Genomic DNA, 19,619 nt, shown 5'->3' on the forward strand with positions numbered 1-19,619 from the left:
CATCCATGCTGCAGCTCCAAATGATCTATTCCAGTATCATGGGGACCCTCTGGCATCCCCTACAGTTTAAATTTAAATTGTGTGGTTTTTATAAAGAACTACAGTAAAATAGACTCTTGACTCTTGATTATTATTCACTGAAGAAACTTGGGCCACCTGCGAGTTTGGATAGTTTCCTAAAAAAAAAAAAAAAAAAAAATACTGGTGGGGGTATGAAGGTATGAAGGATTTTGTTTCTCTTGCGCCCTCTTGTGGTCACCTGATGAAAAGCCCCCAGTGACCTATTTGGCCGGCAGGTTCACCTCGTTCACTTCTCCATCATACCATGATCCCCTTTTCTCATGCAAATGTGGAGAAGTGAGTAAGTTTCTTATCAATGACTGTGTGTGTGAGATTGCTGTCTGCATCCAGGGTTCTCAGCGCATGTGGGAAAGTAGATCAAGGCACATTACTCACATAAGACCAGTGGTTAAAACACTTCCTTTTCTGGCAGACGACTTCTCCAGATTACTGAAAGTCTCAGACATTAAATAGCACATTGACTACTGTCTCCGCTATTACTGTACATGCATAGGTCATGTCAAGAAAATTAGTCACAACTAAAAGTATATCGCACGCTTTGCTTACCGTAACTGCTGTAATGAGAAAGAGCCGCGTCGCTGTCATTTCATTCTCTTGTGTTCGCAGTCCAGACTACATTGTTTTCCCCTGGTTTTACCCTAGTGCTTTTGTTGTGCTTTGAAAGAAAATTTTGTCTCTGAAAAGGATATTTTAGAGCAAGAATGTTATGTAAGCTTCAGTCTTTAATGCAAAATTAATAATGCTTTGTACATTAAATGGCCATCCATTCATTCATTCATTCATTCGAATTTTCAGCAGGTACTCTACTAACAAATAATACTGGGACTGGGAGTTGATAATCCAATGTGTTCAAGAGGATTCACTTTTCCAGTACTTTGCAATCAGTGAAAGTGAATTACTAATGCAGGTATCTCTATGTATAAAGACAGATAAACCTATAATGAATAAAAAAATTCCTCTAAGACCTGATTTATTCCGTTTTTCTTAATTATTCATCCTGCGCATGATTGTCAGACTGTCACAAAGCTTTTGCATTATTGCCTTTTATTAACACGAAACAACAAAGGATTACTTTTAAATGACAAAATATTGATTACTGAAAACAATAATTCTCTCCACCCCCTGTATAATGTTAATTAATTGTATAAACATCTGCTTGTTGACATCTCCATCTTGAGTTTGCTTTATGATCTGTATTATCAAAACAGTATGATCATGTAAAGCTACGTTAGTTAATTTGCTGTGTAGGTTCTGTAAAAGTCTTGGTCATAGCTGTAAAAAATACAAAGATACACTGCAAGACTTTTAAAAATGTATATTTTATTTTAAGCAAAATTAATAGTTTATTTGCTGATGGGTTCTGTAAAAGTCTTGGATATAGCTATGAAAATATTTAAATATAAAAAAAACAGTGCAAGACTTTTAACTCTTTTCTTTTAAGGCAAATAAAAACTAATTTAAGATGACTTAAACATGTGTCGCCGCCACCAAGCACTGTTCGATGCTGATTCTCACCTTGTTATTGATCACCAGCACTCCAATTCAAATATTACTATTTAAATGAAACTCTGCCTACTGTTTGCACCTTTTTAAGTTTTAAAATCAGCATGAAAAAATACACAAAAATATGCCTGGCAGGGTGGTTTGTAATAATAATAATAATAATACTACTACTAATAATAATAACAATAGTGGATCTGGGGTTCAAGACGCGCTTGGAGTGCCTTGTGGCAGACTGGCGTCCTGTCCTGGGTGTGTCCCCTCCCCCTCCAGCCTTACGCCCTGAGTTGCCGGTTTAGGCTATGGCTCACCGCGACCCTGCTCGGGAGAGGCAGTTTCGGTTAATGTGTGTGTTTTCTCCAAAGCGACTTCCAGTGAACTCTATATAGTGTTATGAGCCCACACACCTTATTCACCACAGTGACTTATGCTGCTAGATACACTACTTACACTACTCATCCAAACATCAGTGGAACATGCATAATCTCTCACTCACTATGGGTGAACCTGAACAGCATGTCTTTGGAGTGTGGGAGGAAACCAGAGCACCTTCAGGAAACCCTGCAGACATGGGGAGAACATGCAGACTCCGCACAGACTGAGCAGGGATCAAACTCGCTGTGCACCATGCTGCCCTAAAATAATGTAAATGTAATAATAATAATAACAATACTTAAAATGTCAGTGTTTATGGTTTAACAGACTAGTAGTCGTACAGAAGATCTCTGAAGCCAACCGAAGTCACACTGCCAGGAACCTGGAGACAGTTATTCACTTGAGCTCACTTTGCACTGAAGTTCACAACACACACACCGCAGTGTGTGTCCAGGGCTGCGGATCTGACTTGCGAAGCTTCTAAACAGAGATCCGCAGTTTTCAGTTGGTAGCGTAGTAGTTAGAGCTGCTGCCGTTGGACCACAAAGGTTGCAGGTTCGACTCTCACTTCCAGCTGAAGTACTCTTGAGAAAGGCATTGGCGCTGAATTGCTCCGGTAAAAATTACTCAGCAATATAAATGGATACATAGTTTTAAGTCACTTTGGAGAAAAGTGTTGGCTAAATGAATAGATATAAGTGTAGCACCATGCTGGAATGGACTCTCCTGTCCAGCAGGTGGAGCAGTGGTAAAAACACCACGTTTGGGATCGAGAGGCTCCAAGAATCAAATATAGAAGTGCCCAATATATGGTTAGCAGCTCGGTGCTAAAACTCATAGTTCATTCACTGATCTGAGTGAGGGGAGGTTTCAGAACAAGGTGGTCAGAGTGGAAGTTCTCTACAAACTGGGGGCCTGAGAGCTGCCCACTCATTTCACTTTGAATCGGCATGTGGGTGACATGTGGCATGTGTATTGAGTTTTGAATTAGTGCATGGAAAAATACAGCTTTTCAGAAGGCCAAAAGAACAATTTCAGTCTTACTGTAAACGTCGTGGGGGGTGGGGGGTGGGGGGTGACATAATCGGACTCCCTTCAATGGGATATTTGTATCACTCACATACGCAGAGGCCGACTTTGGCTATCTGTAACTCTTACCTGTGTTGGTGTGTGTGTTATGCAGTGTGTTCTGTACGAGTGTTTGTATACAAGCTCACTTTCCTGCCGCTGGATGTATGTTTGTATCACCTCCCTCGAACCCCACGCAGCCCCGCACCCTCCTTCCAACATCCGCAAAGCTGGAAAAGGATGTCAAACACAGTTTTCATATGTAATGTGACTGGTGAGTGTAATGCATTTATTTATTGGTTTGTTTGTTTGTTTAATAACTTGAAAAATATATGTCTAACTATATCTAAGAATGATACAGGTTACGAGCCAGAGTTAATACGACGGTTTCCCGGGTCGAGAAGTAGTATATGAATAAACAAAGCACTGTTTGTAAATGCCATGGCAGCCTGCAGGGCCATTGAACCCTGAACTTTGCTTTTAGGTGGTGGTTAGAGCTGTCAAAGGACCTGTGTTTGATTCTTCTACACCTCTTCTGCTGCCTTTGACCAGGACACCCTGTATTCATACAGTGAAACTTACCCTGCTGTATAAATGGGTAAATCAGTGTAAGTCACATAGTGCACAACCCTCACATTCTAAGCTGCTTTGGAGAAAAATGTCAGATACATGAAAAAGTAATATTAATGTTATATATTCATACAATTCATTTTGATCTCCCGTTTTCTTAGATACAAAGTAAAACACGTCTTTCAGTCACCTTTCAACGAACACGAGACAAAGGCACTTTGTTGTAGGGGCTTCTGGGAGATCCCTTCTGATGAGGGACCCAACCATGATCTCCAGTCCTGAAATTGTACCTGAACCTGTACATGTACATGTACTTGTACCTGTACCCACACCTGCACTCATACCCGTACCCGTCCTTTGTCTCTAGTGGCACGTGGAGCGGCACGACTAGCAGCACGACTAGCAGCACATGCTTCTTGCACTGCAAAATGTGATGGCTGAGTGACCTTTTCAATACCATATTTACACCCATGTTTATTGTTTACCAGCTGGAATCTATATTTTGATTTGCATGGGTGTCCTCCTCTGCACGCATATCAATGTTAACAGAGCGAGAGCAAAAAAAAAGAGCTCGAGGCGAAGAAGTTTCCACAGCCCGAGGGCCGCCATTTGAAGCGGAGGGGGAACCGTTACACCCCCCCATGTCTCTCTTTCTCTCTCTCTCTTGCTCTCTCTGTCTCTCTCTCTCTCTCTCTCTCTCTCTCTCTCTCTCTCTCTCTCTCTCTCTCTCCCAGTCTACTTTCATTTCAAGCTCCACCCCCGCTGGCATTCATCATCTGAAACGCCTCTGTGGTTTGCATCTCTGAGGCTGATGGGTGGGTGGGTTTCCATAAACCTGCACCGAGGGGGCCCTTCAGCACCCATGAACCCGTGGGGCCACTTTATTAAAATGGATCACGCTACCAAATGATGTTAGGCTTGGCATCCCCCCAGGTTATAGAGCCACATCTCCTGAGGGTATTCTCAGTGTCCCGCTCGGGTCCCTCTGGCTGGGATTCGACCCCAAAGCGGCTTCGCTACAGAGGGAAATGCCACCAATAACAGATGAGAGATAAGTGCGGCTAGCTGGGCTCCGTCTTTTTGATGCTGCGTCGTGGAAAAGTTGCAACCCGATGAGCAAACAGGGCCCTTTGCAGCGCCGCAGCGACTTTGGCAGCAGGGTTTTTACACGAACATGTTACAGTGCCAACGTCTCTTTTCACTTATTTAACACTGCTTATCTTCTTTTTTCTCCACCTCCGAAAAAAAAAAAAAAAAAAAACAAATTAAATAATATATTTAATAAGATGCAGCAGTTATTTACAGTTAAGATCTGTGTTACCCTCAGAGCAAAGAATACATTTCTATTTTTATTAATTTTATTTTTCCATTTCTGCATTTGCCTTGTGAGGATTAATAAGAGCACTGGTGGTAGCGCTAGTGCTGTGACTCACGGTTGCAAAATTTTGATCACTTTTTTAATAATTTGCTCAGTTTTTCAAAAAAATGTTGAATACTGAAACCAGGTATTATTGTTGCATTTATTAACTGTGATATTATTTCTATAAAGTATTACAGGTTCATAATTAATCTGTCAAAGTGTGCATGAAGGTCAAAGACACATAGTTTTCTTTACCTAATTAGAACTTTTAGTTTTTTGTTCTCAGTTTCTGTTTTTTACCAGTTTTACACTGGAAATATGATGGGTTATTAAAATATTTCAAATGTTCACAGAAAAGCTTTAGAATTTTAGCGGTAACAGTCCTTCTTTGAAATATTTTCAGAAATGTGAGCATTAAATATGTGAAAGAATGTAAAAAAAAAATAAGGACATGGGATTTGAACACTTGAGAAGTCCATCTGTTGTTCCCCCGAGGAAAGTTTCCAAAATATGTCCAGTGGTTTTGCATAAACTTGTGTGTTACAACGAAAATTAAGATAGAATTATTATTGCAGGACTATTTCGTCTGATCGTTATTAATTTATAATAATAGGCCATTACCCTGCATTGGCAGGATAATTTTCTCGAAAGGGCAGATAAAAGTAAAAAAACATGCTTCAACAACAGCTTTAGACACACACACACACAGAATTATGAACACACAGCTTTTCTGTCTGACACCACCGTGTTGCTTGTTCACAGCCCTCAAGTAGCTCCTATAGGAGTGACATTCAAATATTAAATACATAGATAACTACAGCAGATGGTGTGGGACTCATTTATGTAGCAGAGATCAGGAGGGAAGTGGTTTTGAAAGAGATGAGTTTGAGATCCTTCTTGAACGTTGGGCAGGATTCAGCAGCTGTGAGGGGAACCGCTGTCACCTTTGCCACCAGAACCTTAAATACTGTTATTAAAGCTATAATATTAAAGTAAGATATGGATAGAAAAGAACAGTGTTTTTTATTGAATCAATTTTATCAGGGGCATTATTTGGCTGAAATGAACTAATATTGATAATGTGTCAGAATTTTGTGCCTATTACCTATTAAGACATAGTGATTTTGACCAAGTATTTTGACCATATGTATTTGTGTGTAACTTCACAGAGTACAACAGATTTTTTTTTAGGGGGGGGGGGAAGGTGTCCTTCAAAACCTTACATGTTAATAGTAACTGTGACTGAAGGAATCTTTTCTTATTTTGTGTCATGTTTTGTTTGAGTTTGAATCATTGAATAACACATTTGCAATTTATTATTCGCTCTTTATGCGGTCATTTAAACCAGAAAACATATTTAAACGATTTAAACCAGAAATGATTTTTTCTTCCCTCCTCATTCTCTGATCACGCGAGACTTTTCTTTGTTTTCACTGCGTCGACCCGAAGCACAGAAAACGCAGTCGGTCGTGAATGTGCTGTCGACTGACGTGTCAAGCGGTTCTCCTTAACTAGTATGTGCTAACAGGAAGCGTCCAGTACAGTCAGGGGGGCTTCCTCAATGTACCCGACTGGGAGCTGGCGGCTCCTGAGATGCTGTGAGATACGATGAGCCCAGGCGGCCCCTGCCTCTCACGCACTCGGCAGGATGTGCTCGTCTTCCAGCGCAAAAAAGTGTCAATCGACATTTTCCCCCATCGCGAATCACACTAAAGGTCAAAGCGGCTGTAAGTCGGTCGGTCGAGCCTCGCAGGAGCAGCGCTGCCGTTCCACTTTGCCTGGCGTGAAAATGAAACAGACGAGAGCAGTATGAAATATATTTATATTAGTATGAGCCTTGTGTATGTTAGGTCACAGTAACTAACAACATCGATTAATTAATATCTCTAACTAAACCAATCTTTAAATAAATAAATAAATAAATAAATAAATAAATATGCTACAACTGCATACATGCTCTATGACCAATATCCAAAATTATTCTCAGAGTTATTCTGGTTCACAACATTTTTCCTTGATATTTCAAATCAACATCTAATATTCTAATATACTGAACATCATATACAGTATACTGTATATGATGTTCTACGATTATCTGCATATATATAGTATATATATATATATATATATGTACCTAGATAATTAACATCAGTTAATTTCAGCTCTTTTTCTTTCTTTGTTCTTGTAAAGTGTCAATACATTTGCATTGATTCATTTGAGTGATGCTTTTCTCTAATGTGACTTACAATCTTACGCAACAGAATAATTTTTATTGTATCTGTTCAGGGTTAGCACCTTGATCAAAGGTTACCAACAAGAGCTGGAATTCAAACGTAAAATTTTTGCTATACATGCATACTGTGTGATGGACTGGGCATTAATATTGTCAAGTTTGCTTCCCCAGTGGCACTAAGCTGCTTTCCACTCAACAGTTTGGTTGTGGTTTGAATCCCCCCATTAATCACTAAGTGTCTGTGGCAAAGAGGCCCAGGGATGTCAAACTGTCACATGGTCTCCTGTGTAGGTGAGAGGGCAGAGGTCCAGAATTGGGTCATTTCCTTCTCGTTCCTCGCGGTGGGTGCAATCGAAAAGTATGATAATGTTCCAGAACCTCATCGTTTCCACGGGGACTGAGAAACAGGTTCAAGTCCTTGTTAATAATACACATATCGATTTTGCTGAAGACCCAATGTTCCTGGTGAGAACAGCGATGATAAGATTTTGATTGGAAATGAAGACAACACAGGTTTTGTTCTGTAAAAAGATGGTAACACTACATGCAGTACCACAGACACAAGTAAAGCTTTCAGTCACTGTCATTGTCTGTAAACATGTTGGCTGTTTTACTGGAGTAGAGAAATCCAGCTGTGGTCAGGATCACTGTGCTGACAGCTGATCTTGCAGATCCCAAGCTGAGAAAACTGATGCTCACCATTGTCTGTTCATCTTTGTTTGTAATTTGTTCAGTAAAATCTATATAACTTGCATCTGTAGCTCTAGAACTTTAAAGGGTGAAAAATTCCTCCCCTGCTCAAATCGTATCAAATATATGATTTCTTCAGAGTTAGCCTGCTGGTGTTAAAGGTTCAACAGCACCGTTAGGACAGTTAGGCCTTCATTGAACCCTCAACCCCAGCTTACATACACATCAGTCAACCAACCAATCAAAGTATCCTACATACCAACCGACCGACCAATTGACTGACCAACCAACCGACCAATCGACTGACCGACCGACCAGCCAACCAACCAACTAACCAACTAACCGACCGACCGACCGACCAACTAACTGACCAAACCAAAGCATCCTACCAACCAACCAACGGCCACCAAAAATAAAAAGTGAGGTGTATTCAGCACTGAAGCTGCGGGACCTTGGAAAAGGTCAAATGAGCTTCTGAAAGCTCTCTGGACCTCTCTTAGAGGCCCTGTCCTCCTCCTCCCCCATCCTTCTCTGTATGTGGCTTTCCCGGATAATGAATAATCTGGGAATACCTGGGCATTTCTAACAAGGCTCACGGTCCTTACACCACCAGCTCTGTGAACTGACTCATCAGTATTCGCGTTGGTGGCCAGTCGATTTCTATGTTTACTCTGGTGACGACACGGAGATTCCCCCTCCAGGAGATACCCATGTCTAAAATAAAACACGAGAACGTAACGTGATGCAGTTATGACAAAGCAGAGCTCAGATGGAACAAATCACTAGCAATACAGTGAAGGAAACGCTTTGGAAAAAGCATGCGGTGAAATATATCCACTCAGCGGAAGGCCTGCTATTAAAAGAGCTACGTAATTTCACGTACTAAGCGTACGAAGTTCTGGTAACTGTGGATGAAAATTGACATATAAAAAAACAGCCAAATATTTTGAAGCGTTTACTTTTGCTTCTTGCAAAAAAAAAAAAAAGCCTGAGCTGAAAAACACTGAAAGACACAAATTCTGCAGCAGTGAAATATGTCACAAAAACCGCTAATTAGAAAAACAGCCCAAACCACAAGGTCTCCGTCTTTTTATTAGGTGCAGCGCTTCTCTGTCTGTTTTCTTATTTCCTCCACATTATAACGTTTGAATCCTGCACCACAAGGGCTGCTGCCATTAACTCCGTACGCGCTCTTTCGGAAGAAATGAGAGAGAAAAAAACCTCCGAAACATATGCGAGATAGAGACACCCACGTCAAAATAGTGAATTTGTGGTTGGATATTTCTGCAGCTTCCTGCAGGGGATCGAAGGACAGCTAATGTGCACAAAGAGAAGGCAAACACATGCTTCAGCGAGTGACAGCATTGCACTTTTCAACAGGAAATGTTCTTCTTTCGTCTTTTTTTTGGTTCAGATTGTTGGAAATAACCTGAGGCCATTTGTAGGGGGGGGGTGCTATTTCTTGCACAAAATCGACAGTTAAAGGTGAGCAAGGCTGGGGAGTATTAATGACACAATGACAAATAACATGGCTATAAGAAAGGATGCTAAATTACATCTAAAGTGAGAGGTTGCAGTGTCAGGACCAGATGGTATAAAAACAGAACTACAACTGTGCATTGCACAGGAAATAAACATTAAAAAATGAACTAGTCTAGTATTCACTATTCATTGCATAAATACAGAGCAAACACAACTGCCTTTTTTATATTTATGTTGCATTTATTAATTTAGCAGCTTTTATCCAAAGCAACGTACATGGTTAAATGCTTACAATAAGCAAATTTCAATGAAATTGCATATTGTAAGGACCGTATTCAAAAGTTCTGTCAAATTCACAAATGATCTATGCTTACAGCCGCTAAGATAAATTACAAATGCCTGCATTAACGCACGATAGTTCTTTGCATAACTTTGCTAACAGAGGGGATTGGAGATGGGGGGGGGAAAGAAAAAAAACAGCAAGGTTTGAATGTCATGGTAATATTCTGAGAAGCTGTCAGAAGAGAGAACAGAACTATGTGGATTAACTGTAGAGCAAGAAGAAGCTGGGACCCTGTACTGACCCCTGAGTTACGCCGTTAATGAGAAGGGAGAAGAAAGACAGAGACTGTAAGCACTCGTTTGTAGGTCATGTCACATGTCTTATGGCAAATAACAGGAACTGCAGCTGTATAAAATTATAACAGTTCTACTTCTCTTTGATTTGGAGAATTACATGAAGGGGGAGAAAAAAAAAACACATGAATTGCCCATCGAAATTCTCAAAAATTACTTCATAGGTAGTTTGTTATGCTGAAAAACAAACATTCAAATGCCGAAGCCACTTAAATTTGGTATGATTCAAGATATTATCTTAATAAAGAAGTCAAGATCCATTTTTTCGCACTTTTAATGCTTTTACCAAAATGTTAATGCTCATTAGAGAGAGAAATATCATGCTTGACCGATGTTAATCAGATGTTTTCTGGTGAGTGATTGTTCATATGTGCATCATAAGACACTTGGGCTTCACTGCAGATTGGGTGATAGATACAGCAGCACAGACCCCAGGTCCATTCTCAATGAATGGCATTTCTGAATTTTATTGAGATTTTATAACATTTGTGCGACATCTCATCTTGTCTGTTGGCTTTGGCTCTCTGTTCCATCTAATAAGTGCTAATAATGAAGGTTCATTGTACATGAAAAAAAAAAAACACTTGATTCAGGTTTCATCGTGTCCTGGTGCTTATCATTGTTGTTATTCGTTGGTATTTACTTGTTTGGTTTCTTGTTTATTTGTCGAGCTGGATAGAGTTTGACATCTGAGGTGATTCATGAAATGAAAAAACATGGAAAAAAGGCCTTGAGTGAGACATATTTCAAAAGGAAGAAACTGTAAAAATGACCAAAAAAAAAAAAAGGCAGAAATCCACTTAAAATGTGGTATTTTAGAGAATTTTTATGCACAACTAAACCAATGAACAGTTAGCTGTTATACTGCCATCTGCTGTTGGTTCCAGTTTGAATGTGAAACACCAAACTGACAGTGGACGGTATCATTTTACCGAGCAGAGGACAAGCCCTGAATTATTGTTATCCATCGGTGTTTTATATAATCCACATTTATGTTTTACATCCAAAACAATTTATTTGGACAAACAGGTGGCCTATGTCTGCAGTATTTGAAGATACATTGTACATTTTTTTTAGGGTACAAACCAATAAATAAAAAACACTGCCTATGAAATAACAGAGTAATAATGTAACAGATTGCATTGCAGAAATAGCAAGGATTTAACTGTGCACATTTCAAAACAAAGGTAGTTTTCTAATTAGACATAATAAGCAAATTAAGATGAATTAGATCCTGCTACCATCTTTTGCTAATTACATTATCGAATATAGTGAATTGCCTCTATATTAGTCATTTTAATCAATCAATATCAGGATAATCCCTCTCAGAAAAGCGTGCTGACAAGGATGTTTTATTAATTTAAGTAATTAGAAATAAATTGAACTGAACTGAGCTGAACTGTGTTTAATGATAGTGTCAAAAGAAGTTCAATTACAGGTTTGGCAGATTTTTTTATTTAGTGTCATGTATCAATATTTTCTGTTATCTGCAGTTTCGGCGGTGTGCAGAATGTAGGTGCTGGACTATATAGATGTTAAGGAAAGTAAGTACGGAAGTAATGTGGTTATACCCTGAAGGTTGTGGGTTCAAGCCCTGCCTGTGACAATACATTCAAGTGAGGAACATATCCTAAATTACCAAGAACCCCCTGCCTAAATAAATGAATCACTCTCAGTTATACTGCAAGTGTTCACAAAAACATCAATCTGTTATTCAGCAATGGGCAGCTGCATGTATGAAATGTATATATTTATATGTCTATGATTACCTAAATTCATATTTCTGAATTGCACTAGAACCATTTTTTGTTATCAAAATTCTGAACTGTGTTGTAACATATTTGTGATTTATAAGGGAGAAATACACATTATCACCACAAACTTCGTTATTAATGACTGTACAGTATTATATCTTATATTTATTGAACTGTTAATCCACTCATTTGTTTGCTTTTGTTGCTGTTCATTTTAGGCGTGCTAAACACTTTTGAACATAATACCTTGTGGAAATATTTGTGATGTATGATGGTTTGTCACTTGCTTAATTGCTAACCTTGTGAATGTGTTCCGAGTCTGTATTTGGAATACAGCACTGTATAAGAATAAAATTTCCTTTATTGTAAAATATGTTTCTGAAAGAGTGTCAGCACTTTTATTTGTGCAAAACCTTCTTAACACTGTGAGTGACTGTATTTTTTCATTTCCGGAAAATGGAGATAAGATAAATTTTCCCCCCCGACTCCCACACAGTCTTATCAAAAAATCAGGTTCATTAGAAATCCAGACTGTCTTTAGAATTAAGAGTAAAAAAATTACACAATATCGCACGAATTAACGATTAAAACATTCGTATTGTGGCTCTGAGGGTCTGCGTGCACGCTGCTTCAGGTTTCGTGAAGTTCGCATGATGCCAAACTGGTTCACAATGACAGACAGGAATTTAATTCTGAAAAATCTTGCTCAGCGTATGTCAGTATCAGATGAAGTTCATTACTCAAATTCACATAGCAAAGTAAACTTTCCAGTAAAGCATGCCAGAGACATACACAAAGCGTCCGGTTGTCAAGCCACAAAATGTGCATAATCCATGTTTCAAAAAAATACATATATGACCGCCTCTTTTCCATCTTTTCTGCGTGTGCAGATGGTTGTTGATATTTCCGAATGATGTCGTACAAATGTGCGGCGGGTCCTTCATCCAGTCTGAGAGCAATGTCTGAAAGCCATGCAGAATTTCTTAAAACATTCAAAATGTCTAAAGGCAGGTAAATATTTGCATTTGCAGCCAGTTTCTTTTTAGACATGCTCCTCCGATGCTGTTTACAGCACGGGGTGAACAAAAGGACATCAAACAACTACCTATTTGTGGTTGATGCAGATACAGACGTGTGACTGTCAACACACAGCTTGTTTGTCTGATACACATTACTGAAACGGGGCAGGAAGTCAGAAACCATTGTGTGTTACACTGGTCTGGTGTATGGATGGGTGAAAAATCGGAGGGTGATCAGCGCGGTGCACGTAGCTCTGGACATTGCAATCATTACATGCTGGAGAAAACCATCTGCTCGCTAAATAAATGAAAGTGTACCATAGTAAGAGTATATTTATTCATGTAGCTGACACTTTTCTGCAAAGTAATTTCGGATAAGTACTTCGCTTCAGGGCATTACCTCTGGAGGTGGGATTCGAACCTAGAACCTTTAGGTCCGAATGCAGCAGCTGTAACTACTACACCGAAAGCTGTCCCAAAAAGTACCGCCTCTTTCATCCATATTCATCCAAAAAGCCACTTGATGAAAAGTGAAAAAAGAAAAAAAAAGTGTCTTGTTAAAATACAAGTACCAAAGTACTTTGACTCAAATTATGTTTTTTTTTTTTCTTTTTTTTTGAATATCTTAAGCCACTTAACAATGTTAAGGTCCTCAAAATAGTTTTAACTAATGGAAAGCTCTACATACCATTTCAATAAATCTCAATAAATGAATAAACCTTTTCAAATTGCTGTTCTGATAAAATCAGAATACTACTACAATGATTACTACTTTTAAAATAATTTTCGCCTTTTACAGCAGTTATTAGAACTATTACAACTATTTGTAATGACTACTAAAAGAATAATAAAGATCCCAATCTGGTTGCTAACCACCTGGTTAGTAACTTTCTCTGAACTTGGGTGAGCCAGTCCAATTGATCTGATAGTTTTCCTGCAAGGTTAAATAAGGACATCAAAATTTGATGATAACAAGCACTGGCTTGAAAAAAAAAAAATAAAAATTGCGCCGAACTAAACGATGTGTAGCAGGTATTTAATATATAAAAAATATTCTACTGCTAATGACACTGATGTTTTAGTAAGATGGTATACAGAGCTTTTTACATAGTTAGTGCATAATTTACAAGCTAAAAAGACAACAGCGATAGAGCAATGACTTCCTGCAACTTTTTTTTTTTTTTTTTTTCGGAAAAACGTGTAAATGGATGTGTAACTGGAGTACCCTTTAGGGTTTAGGGTTAAGTTGTGCATCTTTTCGGTTAGATAACCCACACATAGGCAAACTGCTGGTTCCATTGGGAGGTGGTGAAGCGCTGAGGACGACGACAAAAGCGGGAGGATTTGTTTTCGGTATTCAAAATTCAAATTCAACATTAAATTACATTCCCCAGAATGCACCACTTTCGGTAATGTTTGATAAGTGCATCGAAATGAAATGACGTTTCCCTCCGAAAAACAGGCATCATCTCTGCACTGCTGTTGATGACCATCATTCTCTCATTTACTGTGCACATGCAATTAGCGCATTAACACTGACATTAATAAATATATTTACACTAATGCACCTTTGTGTATTTTGCAGAACCCAGGCCTACAATTTGATTACATTGCAATTCTGGAAAAATAGCTTCAAGCAATTTAAAATGCTTCAAACCAAAAAGAAGCTTATTGAAATAAAACAATAAATTGTTTTTGATGATTAAATAGCTTTTAGTCGATGGGAAAATTGTGGTTTCAGGTGCCAATGGTCACCGAGATCCACAGAAGGCGTTAGGTGACGGTAGGAAAGTGGTGCAACTGGGCTGCGGTGAATGCGACTTCATTTCAGAAGAAGACAGAGAAAAAGCTGAAAATGGCCAATGACCATTAAGACGATAGCTGAGGGTGAGGAGGTTTCACTAACTGTTTGTTGTAAAGTGACTTGATTAGATTTAAGTTAGAATTTTAAATGTAAACAATTTGAAAGTTCCAAGAAGGCAACAGAAATGCAAATTTTTTCCCCAAATGTTTCTGTTGTTGGGGCAGCTGGTAGAATAGTGGCCAGAAGGATCCAGAAGTTGTAGGTTCAAATCCCACTTCCAGCTGTTGTACCCTTGAACAAGGTACTTACTCTAAATTGGTCCAGTAAAGTTACCCAGTTATATAAATGGATAGATAATTCTAAGTAGTTTAACACAGCTTTGGAGAAAAGCATGAACTCAATGAACAAATGCAGCTGTCTTGCAAAGGATGATTTCATGGATTGCAGATGGTGTTGGACTCACTTACATCACTATCAGAAGATCAGGAGAGAAGTGGCCCTGAAAGAGAGTTTGGGACCTCTCCTGAAAGGGATTCAGCAGCTCTTAGGGATGGAGGGAGCTTGTTTCATGGAATAAGGGTCAAAACCAAGTACAGGGGGGTGGGCTTTGATTCTGAGGACCTCTGAATGAATGTTTCATTATTTTTTTGGACATCTGCGCCACGAAGATCCTCACCGCCCGTGGCGTGATGCCTCCGGCTACAGTCATGCCTGGTGTGATGCTGAGCTCACTGGGGCAGAGAGAAGTTATTCAACCCCATTTGTCACACTGAACACATTTAATACAGAATATACTCACTTTGCACTGCATTTTCACTGGTATCAGTATGCCTTGTTAGGCCCCAATAACAATAAACCAGCCTGCATGTGCAGACAACATGGGGGCAGTGGATGCTGTAGTACCCTTGAGCAAGGTACTTTCCACAAATCGTTCCAGCAAAATCACCCTACTGTATTAATAGACAAACAGTTGTAGGTATCTTAACATTGTGAGTTGCTTTGGAGAAAAGCGTCAGCTAAACGGCCAAATGTAAATGTCAGTAAAAACTCAGAAAATGCTAAACTTACAGAAAAGACTGATATTTCTGAAATGTCTCACGCTTACCTGTAAGGTAAAAGTAGGGCAGGAGGTAATATGGTTGCTGGGACAAAAACTTGAAAGTGGAGGCTCTTGGAACGTGCCCTACTGCGTTACTCAACCTGAGATGTTCCAGTAAAAGGTGCGGCCTTATAAATAATTGACAAGTAAGTCGGCAACATTTAATGTCACTTCTACTAAAAGGGTCGGCAAACGACAAAAGTGAAACGTGCGCTTGTTGGACCGAGTACAATGATATCGGAAAAGTCGATCTCAAGCATGGGTTCGGTGGTTTTCTCGCTGTCTAATGGATGTTAGACCAACACCTCTGCTGGTTCCTCGGTCGCCCCCAGCAAACCCGACAAGAGGTGCCGTTAGATGCTTGTCTCCTGCGAGCTCTTTCAGCCATTAGTCACTGCTGCCACATCCTCTGCCTCTGACACGGTGTGGGCAGGAAAAGGGGGGGGGGGAGGGGGTGCGTCTGTTTGTGGAACCCAAGATCAGAGCGATCCCCCTCACCCCCGACCCACCCCGGACTTTGACACAGACAAGGGCTGCATCACATCCCCTGCAACACCGGTAGCTGCAGAGCACGGAAAAGGTGAGAGGCAGACGGAGGGGTGGGGTGGGGTGGGGTGGGGGGCATTCGTGGTCACACTTGGGCACTGTACATTACTCACTGTTACACCGAGCAAAGGTTTCTTGGAAAGGAAGGTGGTGGGGAGATTCATTGATAAAAAAAAATGGACCGTGTTATGACACACTGAGAGTAAATGGGCCACTTACAATAGTTATCTTCAAACTGATACGATGACTTGCGCTCACTGTGATGACAGTAATTACGATACTCTGGTTTTTACTGTTTTATTGTGTTGTCTTGGCTGCTGAACCCAGTTGTTTTACATATAGTGCCATTAAAATGTATTCACCCCCCTTGGACTTCTTCACATCTTGTTGTGTTTCAGTGCGGATCCTCAGTGTACAGTCAACCCCAGAATTATTGGCACCCTTCGTGAAAATGAAAACTGCTTATGTCTGAATAAATATTGTGTGAAAATGAAAGTATACGGCTTCCCCATGGGGTTTAGCCCAAAACAATTGCCCGTTGCCCATTTGATATCTTTATTTTTGCTCATTTTCATGAAGGGCGCCAATAATTCTGCAATCGATGTATTTAACTGTAAGGATTTTCGCCAAAAACCACCGACGGTAAAATACTGTTCAATGACCATAGCGTTGAGCAGAGCAAAAGTCCAGCACCTCTTCACCAGCTGGATCAGCCGCTGTTACCAGGTCACCATTAGCTGAGACGTAATACTCCCAACTTTTGCACGTCCCCAAATGACCTGGAGTGATGGGCAGTTTATTAGAAACATGGGCCCAAGTGGACCTTTAACTCAGAATGTCACTATGTTTGAAATATATATGCAAGGACTTTGTATGAAATATTTACATTTCTGACATTTTACTTTGCTGGATCCTTTTGGAAACGAAGCATCGGCACATCATTAAGGCGCCGTCTCAGAAAGAATAAATTATTACTGTACATCACATCACGATGGAAATATGACCTTGCTGTGCAAGTACTACAGCTGCAATGGGATCAATTTCGTTTCCCTGCAGCTAAAGTATGAATCCACACAATGTCCTCTTGCTGTATAATAATGAAAAAGAATAAAAGTCGACAGAAATATGAGTTGCAAAATAGTTCTGATGCTCACAATACAGCAGTGGTGTCACCATTTGTCTGATAGTATGATATACAGTTCCTTTTGTTGTTTCAAGAAACTTCTAGTCCACCGAGTCGCAGCCTGCCCTCCGTGTAATCTACCACGGTAAAAGAGATCTGCTGATTGACCAGGGTGAGCATTTTTTGACAGTGCCAAGCCATCTCTGACCTGCTCAATAAAAGGCCTTTGCAGAGATCCCGGGGGGATAAGGTCATGGGGTTTGTTCTCTTTTTTCTCTTCTGTCTCCCTCCAGTGGCAAAAAGCTGTCACTGCAAGCTTCCAAAACACTCCGCAGTGGACACAGCTCTGCACACGTCATCAATCATAAAGAATAAATAATAATAAATAATAAATAATGATATTATTGATAAATAATAAAATTTTCCACAGGAGTGTGTTGACTAATAACAGCTCGGAGCTTAGTTTTGCACAGGTCTGTACTTCATTCACACACACGTACATGTAAATTTTTATACAGAAATATTTATAAATGTAAAAGATGTAATATTTTATATAATGTATACACACACACACACACACACACACACACACACACACACACATTTTCAGAACCGCTTGTCCCATACGGGGTCGCGGGGAACCGGAGCCTACCCGACAACACAGGGTGTAATGCCGGAGGGGGAAGGGGACACACCCAGGATGGGACGCCAGTCCGTCACAAGGCACCCCAAGTGGGACTTGAACCCCAGACCCACCCGAGAGCAGCACCTGGTCCAACCCACTGCGCCACTGCGCCACCGCACCCCCCTCGTATACACATATATATATAATATATAAGACTTAAGCAGGTATGTATATGTGTACATACAGTATATGGATATAAATGACCAGAAGCTCCGTGCAGTATGAATGGATAACTGGGTTTGGATTCCTTGGTGTGAAAACCATGTACTTTCAGGTACTTTGGACAAAGACTTCAGCTCAGTAAGGGTTATTAACACTTTCTTGTCCCATTTCAAAGAAGTGCTTTTAAAAGTTGTTATATGCAAGAATTCAGAGTCATGTTAGACTTTGTAAAATGGAATTTTAAATGTATTTTAACTGGAATATTTTAGCATCTATGAGGTGTGGCATTCCACGCATGTCTTCTGTCTGTTGAGGAAGTTATGAAACATCTTCTTGTGGTTTTTCCCTTTTCTTTTACTCTTCAAAGTGTTTGGACTCAACAGACACTGTATCTCCTCATAATTCATAGTGTCACATTTTCTCTACTGTACTTCAGAAACTAGACTTTGTACATGGAGCAGTGGAAAAACATGCACTTGTTTGAACTCTAGAACTGGAGAACACTTCAATGATACAGTCTGGAAAACAGATGGATATTGGATCAAATTAGGGCAGAACTGTAACTGGAAGCCCAAATGATGAGAGTGAGGTTGTCATACTTTGGAAACAACATGAGAAGATTGGGTTCTCTCAAAAAGCTGGTGATGACTGAAAAGCTGGAGGAACAAGAAGATGATGATGGGTGGCAACCAGATGGATGGAATCAATCACAGTCACAGCGGGCACACCTCTTTTCCGCGAGGAGGACAGAACTTTCCGGAAGGTGTCTGCCTATGCGGTCACCAAGACTTGATGTTGACTTGAGGTCATCAACAACACCTACATCAGAAATAGTTCTGAAGACTGAAAACAATGAGTTACTTTCCATCAACACACCATTGCTCTTAAGAACAAACTTTAGTCACCGCCTCTCATATGCAGATGAGTCTGCGACTCCCCATGCGTCATTGGAGCCGCTCGATCTCCACATCGCTCTCATCCAAACAACTGTAAGGTCGCATAAGTTCTCCTCACATTGCTCTGCTTTCCTTAAGTAATGAGCTGCTAAGATCCAGCAGCATCAGCAGTGCTCTGCCTATGAATGCTGCTTTATTTGCATTCCCTTCTGAAGGGGGGGGGGGGCTTCAAAATATCACCAGTGCATTATTTTCACAGGCCACAGGTTTCGCTGTGGCTCTGGTTCCTCCTAAATAGTGCCTGTTCTCGTGGCACAACTGAAACACAGATATTTATGCAGGACCTTCATCCTTCCAGGGTTCAACGTCAACTTTGAGTTTCCCTCCTTCTATATTTCCCCGTCGCTCTGCTGGATAAGCTGGAAAGACAGAAATATTGTTATAGCTTTTTTTATTATACTCTATTTCCAAAGCGAGGATTTTGATTAAATCTTTAAAATCAGGAACCTGTCACAGTCTACACATATAGTACCATG

This window comes from Scleropages formosus, chromosome 14 (genome assembly GCF_900964775.1).
Source record: "Scleropages formosus chromosome 14, fSclFor1.1, whole genome shotgun sequence".
Taxonomy (NCBI): domain Eukaryota; kingdom Metazoa; phylum Chordata; class Actinopteri; order Osteoglossiformes; family Osteoglossidae; genus Scleropages; species Scleropages formosus.